Source organism: Nannospalax galili, unplaced genomic scaffold (assembly GCF_000622305.1).
Source record: "Nannospalax galili isolate Female #2095 unplaced genomic scaffold, S.galili_v1.0 scaffold235, whole genome shotgun sequence".
In the NCBI taxonomy this organism is placed as follows: domain Eukaryota; kingdom Metazoa; phylum Chordata; class Mammalia; order Rodentia; family Spalacidae; genus Nannospalax; species Nannospalax galili.
The window spans coordinates 7017769-7027193 of NW_008338118.1; the positions used below are offsets into that span (position 1 = coordinate 7017769).

Sequence of the window (9425 nt, forward strand, 5' to 3'; positions counted from 1 at the left end):
TTTAAAATTATTTAATAACCACGTATTTAGAAGAAGCATTTCACTACATCAGCATTGACATATCCAATAACAATTTCCTGATCTAGGATGCATCTCTTACAAAATTGGCTGTAAATTTTTAGGTTAACAGTTGAATTATTACAGTTATACAATATTGTACTCTGTATAAACCCTATAAAACATAAAATTAAATGAGGTTTTAACCTTTAAAAAAGATTTCCATTTCATTATTAAAATACAGAGTTTCATATAGAAAACTTCATTTTTAATGCAATTGACATTAAGATTTTTGCACATGTGTTTCTAGTCTCTATATATTATGTTATTACTAGTCACAGTCAGTTACTTTCTGACCTTGGCATCTGAGCATGGATATAAAGTCATCAGGTAGATTTCAATGATAATATTTTTCACATCTACTAATCATTAAGGAGCAAATTTTTATGCTTTGAAGAATTATTATTTTTTTTAATCATTACATTTTTCTTTTAAATTCAGTGTCCTGGGTTATCCATAGGGGGTTCTCCTTGTAGAACTCCTCTACAGGATTGGTGGGCTTTGCTGGGGACATAATGTTTTGGCTTTCCGTTTTATTATTCTTTCGTTGTGGTTTTGGCATGTGAATTTCTTTTGTTGTTTATGATTCTGATATAAGAATTAAGTTGAAGTATGCTTCTGTTTGTATTATCCGGGTGCCTAGATCCTTTCTTTATTGATTATGTAAAGCTGGTTGGTACAGGGTTCGGGTTCTTTCAGGTTTATTTTGTAGGGAACTGATGGCTTCAGGTCAGCTATTCAGGGGTACCCACAGAAGCCCAATTCAGATTCCAGTCAGGTACACTCAGGCTTCCTTCACCAGGTGGAGGCAGGATCCAGGGTCTCAACCCTATGCCAGAAGGAAGTTAGAGGGGGGCCAGAACTAGGCACTCTCTGGAGGTCTGCTGAGATCCCAGCCTTAGCCTACCAAAGCCAGATCTGCCCTGGGGCCTTGGGAGGGGCCTCACAGAATCCCAGGTAGGGGGATAGTATGGTGCAATTAGGGGAAGCTCACCGGCAAGTGGAGGCAGGTTCGGGGGGCTGTCAGGCTGTCCCCTGTGTTCTCAGGCCCTCTGGTAGTTGGAGGCCAGAGGGAGGCCAGAACCTCCGCACTCTCTGGCAGTCTGCTGAGCTCCCAGCAGCTTTCCAGATGCAGGAGATCCGAACCCCAGGTGGAGGATTCTTGATGAGGAGATTTTTATTTGATGTTTTGCATATTGAATACATTGGTCTAGTGCCTTTTGCCTGCATGTTTCTGCTGAGAAATCTGCCAGTTATGTTATTGCAGCTCTGTTGTATATAAAGAGCTATTTGTCTCCTGTTGCTTTGTCACTGGCTTCCAAAGTTTGCTCATACTGTATCTTGGTATAAATCTCTTTGAGTTCCTCTTACGTGGAGTTTGATGAGCTTCTTGGATATTTATACTCAAATCTTATCCAATTTTGGAATTTTTCAGCCATTGTTTCTTCAAGTAGTCCCCTTGTCCTTTATCTTTCACTTCCTGTCTTTGAACTCCCACATGCATCTGTTAGTCTGCTTGGTGGCTTCCCATAGGTTCCTTACATGCTCTTAATTATTCTTCAGTCTTTTTTCTTTCTGCTCCTCAGATATGATGACTTCTGTTATCTTACCTTTAAGTACTAATTGTTTATTCTGTTTGCTCAAATATGCCTTTGAATACTTCTGGTACATTTTAAAAATTCAGTTCCAGAATTTCTTTTTGGTTTCTTCTTAGGTTTTCTTTTTATTCTCTCTCTCTCCCTCTCTCTCTCTCTCTCTCTCTCTCTCTCTCTCTCTCTCTGGAGGGAGCCACGCCCTGTACAGCCTTATGGAGAAGGCTCTGTGGTAATCGAACCCTCTTGCCAACAGTCATATGAGTGAACTTTGAAGTGGATCCTCAGTTCTAGTCAAGTTTCAGCCCCAGCTGCCACCTTAACCTCCCATCACCTGAGAGCCTGAGTCAGAACTAGCGAGCTTAGCTACTCAGGAATTGTAAGAAATAATAAATGTTTGTATTTCAAAACCCCTATGTTTGAGCATAATATGTATTATACAAACAGATAACTAATGCTTTGGGGTGGGTGGACATCAGCTCGTAATTTTGTAGCTTAGAAATTACTGTTAAGAATTTAGAAACATTTTCTCTATTTTCCTGTGCTTTACAGATAGTTTATTTTTATTTTATTTTATCTGTTAATTTTATTTCTGTGTATGAGTGTAGTACCTTCATGTATGTAAGTGTACCCATGCCAGACAATGCCCCCAAAGGTCAGAAGAGTGAGTCAGATCCCCTGGAACTGAAGTTACAGACATGGTTGTTGTTAACCACCATGTGGGTACTGGGGATCGAACCTGAGTTCTCTGCAAGAACAGCTAGGGCTCTTAACCACTGAGCCATCTCTCCAGCCCATACAAATATTTTTAGGGTAGGAATATACAATTGAAAGTGAAAACAATGTGATACTTCCTTAAAGATTAAATGAAATTATATTACATAAATTCCACTTTAAGGAAAACACTCTAAAAAATGAAAAACAGAACTGCAAACAGGTATTTGTCTACTATGCTTCTTTTCTTTTTTAAAAATAAGACACGTTCCATGAATTTGCAGTTATCCTTATGCTGAGACCATGCTAATCTTCTTGGTAGCATGTCAATATTAGCATATGTGCTGCTGAGGTGAGCCCCACCTATGTTCTTAACAATACTAGTCACACAACTAACAGGTGGAAATAACTCAAGGGTCCACCTACAGATGAAGAATTTCAAAATGTGGGATATAATGGTGTATAATAGACTATAATCCAGTCTTAAAACAGAATGGAATTTAGTTATCTGCTGCATGAACGAATCTTAAAAACATACTAAATGAAAAAATCCAAACACCAAAGAGCAAACACTGTGTGATTTCACTAAGATAAGGTATGTAGAATAGACAAACTCATAGAAAAACAAAGTGTAATAGTAGATACTGAGGGCTGAAAGATGAGTGTGTTGTGTGTGTGTTTTTTTTAATGTAAGCGGAGTTTCAGTTTCGGAGGATGAACAAGCCTTGGAGATGCATAGTGGCGACAGTTGCACAATAATGTGAATCATTCATTTGAAATGGTTGGAAACATGGTTATCTATAACTTACATTAAAACATATTTTAAAAAATATTTTTATTTATTATTTTATTTTATGTGTATGAGTGTATAGCCTGCATGTCTGTGAGTGCACCTGTGTTGTGTAATGCCATGGAGGTCAGAAGAGGGCTTCGGATTCCCCTGGAACTGGAGTTAAGGATGGTTCGTAGCTGCCACATGGGTGCTGGGAATCGAACCCGGGTCCTCTGCAAGAGCAGTCAGTGCTCTTAACCACTGAGCCATCTCTTCAGCCTCCTAAAACATATTTTCAATAGTATAGAATGGCATTTGTTTGTAACCTCTTTTTATTCAATATCACAAATATCATCCCGTCTCCAGCAGAAAATGTTAACTTTCTTAATAGCTGGACACACATTTGATAACTACATTCTAATTTGGGTCTATGAACATCATGAAATTCAAGTTTACAGACTAGATCTCAAGTCTCTTTTTTGCTATAGCATTTAAGAACCTTCTTTACAAAAGTCAAAGTGAAAAAAAAGGTGAGTGGGATTCCGCCCTTAAAGTCATCTTTCAGGCTGTTGAGATGGCTTGGTGGGTGAAGGCTGATGAGCTGAGATCCCCAGAGCCCACATGGTGGAAGAGAGAACCAACAGCACAAAGTTGTTCTCTGACCTTCACATGCTTGCTGCAGCATGCGTACAGACAGACAGACAGACACACATGATAAAGAAATAAATGTAATTTTAAAAGGTCATACTTCTAAGTTTTTTCTTTTTACAGTAAAATTTATTTTTCTTTAATTTTAAATTACATGTAGATATGTCTGTGTGTGAGTATTCGCACATAGTATTGCTGCCAGAGGTTGCCAGAGGTGTTGGGTCTCCTGGAGCTGGAGTTACAGGTGATTGTAAAGAGCTGCACAACATGGGTGCTGGGAACTGAACTTGGGTACTCTGCAAGAACAGTATGCACTCTTAACTGCTAGCCATCTCTCCAGCCCCTTTCTCTCTTTTTTTAAAGATTTACTTTTATATTCAATTATGTGTTTATGTATCTGTTTGTGTGTGGATATGTGCACATGAGTGCAGCTGACCAAGAAGGCCAGGGACATTGGATCTCCCTGGAGCTGAAGTTACAGGCAATTGTGAGGTACCCGACTTGGGTATCTTCCTCTGGAAGAGCAGTATGTGCTCTTAACTGTTGAGCCATATCTCCAGCCCCCTAGTTTTTTCTTTTTAAAATTTATTATTATTTAATTATTTAATTATTTAAATTTTGAGCATATTAATGTTTTGCCTGCATATAAGTATGTGCATAATGTGCATGTCTGGCACCCAGGGAGGCCAGATGGTTGTGAGCTGCCATGTGAGAATTGGGAACTGAACCTGTGTTGTCTGCAAGAGCAGCAAGTGCTCTTAATCTGAGTCTGAGTCAACTCTCCAGTCCAGATTTTTGTTATTTAAAAAAAAATTTTGATGAATTATTTGAGAAGTTCTTGTAATGTATTTTGAGCACATTTTCCCCCTCCCTCAACTTCTCTAAGATCCGCCCCCACCTCCCAACTTCTTGTTCATTTTTTTTTTTTTTTCCCCGTTGAGTCCAATATGTGTTGCACAAATATTCTCGGGCATGAAACCGTCTCTGGATTGTGGTCAACCTACCAAGGGTCACACCCTTAAAGAAAACTGACTCTCCCTGTCCCAGCAGCTACCAAATGCCAATAGATCCTTAGCTAAGGGTGAGAGCTCGTGTCCACCTCCTCCTTCCCCCATCCTGGGATTTTGTCTGCCTTGAGCTTGAGCAGGTCTTGTGCGTGCTGTTGCAATTGCTGTGAGTTCACAAGTGCAATTTCCCTGCTGTCTGGAAAATGCTGTTTCCTTGTTAGTCATCCATCACCTCTGGCTCTTGCAATCTTTCTGTCTTCTCTTCTGAAAAGATCCCTGAGCCTGGGGTAAAGGGGTGTGACATAGATGTTCCATTTGGGTCTGAGCACTCTGAAGTCTTAGTCTCTGCATGTTGCATAGTGTTAAAGGGTGCTATGCATGCTTGGGAGGAGAAAAGTAATAATCATCAGTCTTAACCACCTGTGAGCCCTGTGACCTACAATGACTGGCCTGGCAAGATATGCCCACTAATGCAATAGTGGCACTAATGCTATGGATTGTTATGTATGATTGAATTTAAGGCCTGCTCCATGAGATGGAACCTGTACCTGCATTGTGATCCAAGCCTGTGGCTAGATATGTCATAGGCCCTAGGGGAAAACCTACTAGTAGTAGTCTACTAAATGGACACGGTATTACGATGATTGCTAATGACATATCTATAGATTAGTGCATCTCTCAACTCTCATCAGAGAAGTTTCTTGCAATAGCTCATGTGTGGTACTATAAACATAGCCAAATACACATGGAGAAGTCATAGGTCTAAAACCCCAAACTGTTATATCCCTAGAGTAATGTAATTTCTTACGATGTGAAAAATATGTGTCCTATGTGAAAAATATGTATCCTGCCGGGTGTGGTGGCACACTCCTTTAATCCCAGCACTTGGGAAGCAGAGGCAGGCAGATCTCTGTGAGTTCAAGGCCAGTCTGGTCTAGATAGTGAATTCCAGGACCGCTGGGGCTACAGGGAAACCCCGGCCTAAAAAAACCAAAAAAAAAAAAATTGTATCCTTATATTTACAGACAAATATCCCAGTTACCACTCATCAAAGAGGCTTCTTTTGTACAGATGGACGCTGTTACAGAGTACCACAACTAATCAAACTAATCATTCAGTCTATGAATTGTCCAAGCCTAAGTGGCACATCTACAATGCAGCCTCTACACCTAAGGCTCATGGAATATAGAACAAGGGGCAAAGAGGACACTAATGAATATCTTAGTTCTCATTAATGAAGTTCCTTGATGCAACAGAGAACCAGGAACACAAAAGGTCACAAATGGCCAAAATGTAGAGAACAAGAGTCCTTGGACAGGACTCCTATATTAAACTTCACCCACCCAGGGCTCAGGGACCATTTTGGAAGAAGGGGCTCAACCAGGGAGGAGGCATATGACCATATGGAAATAGAGTCCTACAAGCTCCTGGAACCCTGCTCATATGAACTTACAGAAATGGTGTCAGCATGTACAAGTCCCATGCAAACTTAGGCAGACAGAAACCCAGGATAGAACAGGGGAAATGGACACCAGACCCCAATCTTAGCTGAAGAAATACTGATTACTTCTGGGTGAGGAAGAGCTGATCTTCCTAAACAGAGGAACTCTAGATAGGCTGACTAGGCCTCAGTAGATGAATTTGCACTGAGGATTGTCTAGGGACACTAACTTGACATGATAGGCCTTAACACAAATGAAAGAATATATGAATTCCAGCGGGGGAGCTATGAAAGGTTGCTAGTGGGGACAGGGGTATAAAGATTGAGATGTTCTGTATGAAATACACAAAAATTCAATAAAAATTTTTAAAAAGCTATATCCCCCCCCCGAAAAAAAGCAATTAACGTAGAGGCCCACACCTAAGTTTTCTTTTTCCTTCCTTACCTGACTTCCCGCATCCTCCTTCTATATGGCAGAGAAGCCCATGAACAATGAAAAGGTATTAAATGAATTTATTTGTTATTTGCAGTTTCTTCGGTCTGCTTTTTACTGCAAGTCTGCAGCATTCTTTATTATCTATGTCAGCAAATTTCCCATATTGATCTGTTTTTCGCCTTCTCTGGTTAATCAAGCTTTCATTTTCTCTCCTCAGTTAGCTCAGAGTTTTTTGTGCCAAAAAGTGTCACTCTGTGCTCTTCAGAACCTTGCAACATTTTTAGGCTCCTTGTGGGCACATTCTTACCACTGATGTGCAATTTGTGGATTAGATGTAAAAATGCTAATGGAGCTTTGAGAAGCCTGCTAGGAGTCATATGTGTAACCCAGGTGACAGAGGCTTCCCAGCAGGCTGGTTTCCTGGGAGCTCTGCTGTGGGCTGAGGAATAGGTTCAGGTTTGCATAGGAAAGCTGCTCTTGTGAGTAGAGGAGAGATTTTGAAGAGATTTTTCTGATATTTTCACTTCCTGGTTTGCTGGTGTGGTATCCAGGGAAGGTGAACCACAGGTTTAGCACCATACAGCATGGAGAGATCATGCTGGTAGGGTCCCACAGGCTAAGGTCATATTTCTTTCCCTCACACTTTGTTTTGCAGACCTTGTTTTTCTTGTTTAAGAAAACAGACTTCATTTGAATTGTGTAACATGGTTTGCTCACTTACCAAACCTGTAAAAACCTGATTCTTTTTTTTAAAAAAACAGTCAACCTTAAGATTCCACTAAACAGTATCCTCAAGTCAGTATGCTTCCTTCTCAATAGGGAATGTCTTGGGTTGGTTTTCATTTTAAGATTTTGGGTTTGGAGTCAGACTTCTGAATTGAATAATAGCTAGCAATCTTGGAGAAGTTTTTGATCTTTGATTTTTTTCCCCCATAAAATGGAGGAGTGGGAGGAGTAACCACATTATAAGATTTTGAGGAGTACATACAACTCGGGATACAGGCGGCCTAGCACAGATATTAGTGCTGTTCGTAGTGAGCTTTGCATCCTTCCCCTCTTCTGGGTGACATCCAATCATGAATCCCCACGGCCCCCACCCCCATAGGAATGCACTTGGTGCACCACCAGGGAGTTCAAAGCTAGCGACACCTGGCACATTTCTTTGAGCAGTACTGAGCTCAGAGAATGTTGAGCATGCATTGTGTCAGACACTGGGGAGGGCACAATAGTGACTACCATAGTTCCCTCCCTCTAAAGATACATGTGCATACATACTAATAAACAAAATTATGTACACATAAATTGAAGTCTTACCCAAGACTTGTGTTTCTCAGTGTCTAGATCTGCAATCTCTGGCACCTGACAGGAAATGACTGCATAGTCATAGACTCTTCACAGAGAATGTGAATATCTTATGCATATATTCAAGGCCTTGTTTATTCATATAAAATGTCAGTGTATAGCATATGACTTAAGGAATAAACTCAAATACAGGTTTATTAAACTTGTACCTTTAAACTTAAAGAATACATGATTTTTAAAAGCTGCATGTACAGATATTGAATTATGACAGGGTAGCCCATAAGGATGTACAATTAGTATGCATCTTTTTTTTTTTTAAATTGTCATAGAAGAGGGACCTGAAGTTCACTGATAAACTGATGCACTGAATATCTTGCACCTTTGGGCGGCTTTGGAGCATTTGTCATCACCTCTGATATGTATTGATGTACCATGGCTTTCGAAGCCCCTCTAAGTGTACAAACTCTTACTTGCTTTCTGAATTTTTAAAGTAGCTGAGCCCTGTGTTAAACTAGCTTGCCTTCCAATCTGAGCATAGGCTGTTGCTACCTGGGTGACTTCCTCTCTTCAGGCCAGTTCTTGTTCAAATATATTATGCATCTCTTGCTGCTTAATCTGCATTTTATAAATGGTTCCTCTTACTCCTGAGGCCTGTCCCATATGGCCAAGCAACAACTATATGACATGCAAAAATATTTTGATTGGCCAGGCATGGTAACACACACCTTTGTTCCAGCACTTGGGAGGCAGAAGCTGGCAGATCTCCGTGAGTTCTAGGCCAGCCTACTCCATAATGGGTTACTGGTCAGCTGGGGCTACAGGGAGACCGTGTCTCGAACAAAACAAAACAAAATAAAATTTTGACCATTTTTTTCATTGTCTGTAAACAGTGCCAATATTCTCCATGTTATACAACACCATGGGTTTTCTATTTTAGCTTCATGATAATTAAAAGCATTCTCCATCAACTGAATCCTACCTTTGTTGGTCTATCAGTAGCTAAATTTCTGCCCTGTAAACAGTTTGATAACTGATATTGTCTGAAGATTATTCCAAGGTCTCTGTGATTTTGCCAGTTCTATTTTGGAGGGAGAGGTAGATACATAACGCTTTTCTTGCTCTTCTCTTCAATTTGACCAATTTCTATTTCTTTGAATCTAAATTTGAACATTACTTCAATGAACCTTTCCTCACTGAGTCTAGCCTTTCTTCTCCCTTGAATTAGGAACTTTCTGAGAGCTTATTGCTGCAGGCTACAGCCGTGGAGTATGTGTTGAGAGACAAATATGTCATCAATTGTCTTGGAAGTTCCTTAGGGTAAAGAGCTGGGATTTTTTCTCTTCTTTCCTCCATGTAGAATCCTTTATGACACTGAGTTTTTTTTTTTTTTTCCAGAGCATGGACTGTGTTTAGAGAAAGAAAAGAAAAGAAGTGGCATGCTTCTTCATCTCTAGCC

General features: G+C 40.1%; 1 non-coding gene across 1 annotated transcript; it reads right to left on the reverse strand.

The window, feature by feature from the left end:
* Positions 1-2617: 2617 nt before the first annotated feature.
* LOC115070346 lies at positions 2618-2723 on the reverse strand. The gene has a single exon (XR_003849511.1). It is a non-coding gene; the product is annotated as a U6 spliceosomal RNA (small nuclear RNA).
* Between the last annotated feature and the right edge of the window lie 6702 nt (positions 2724-9425).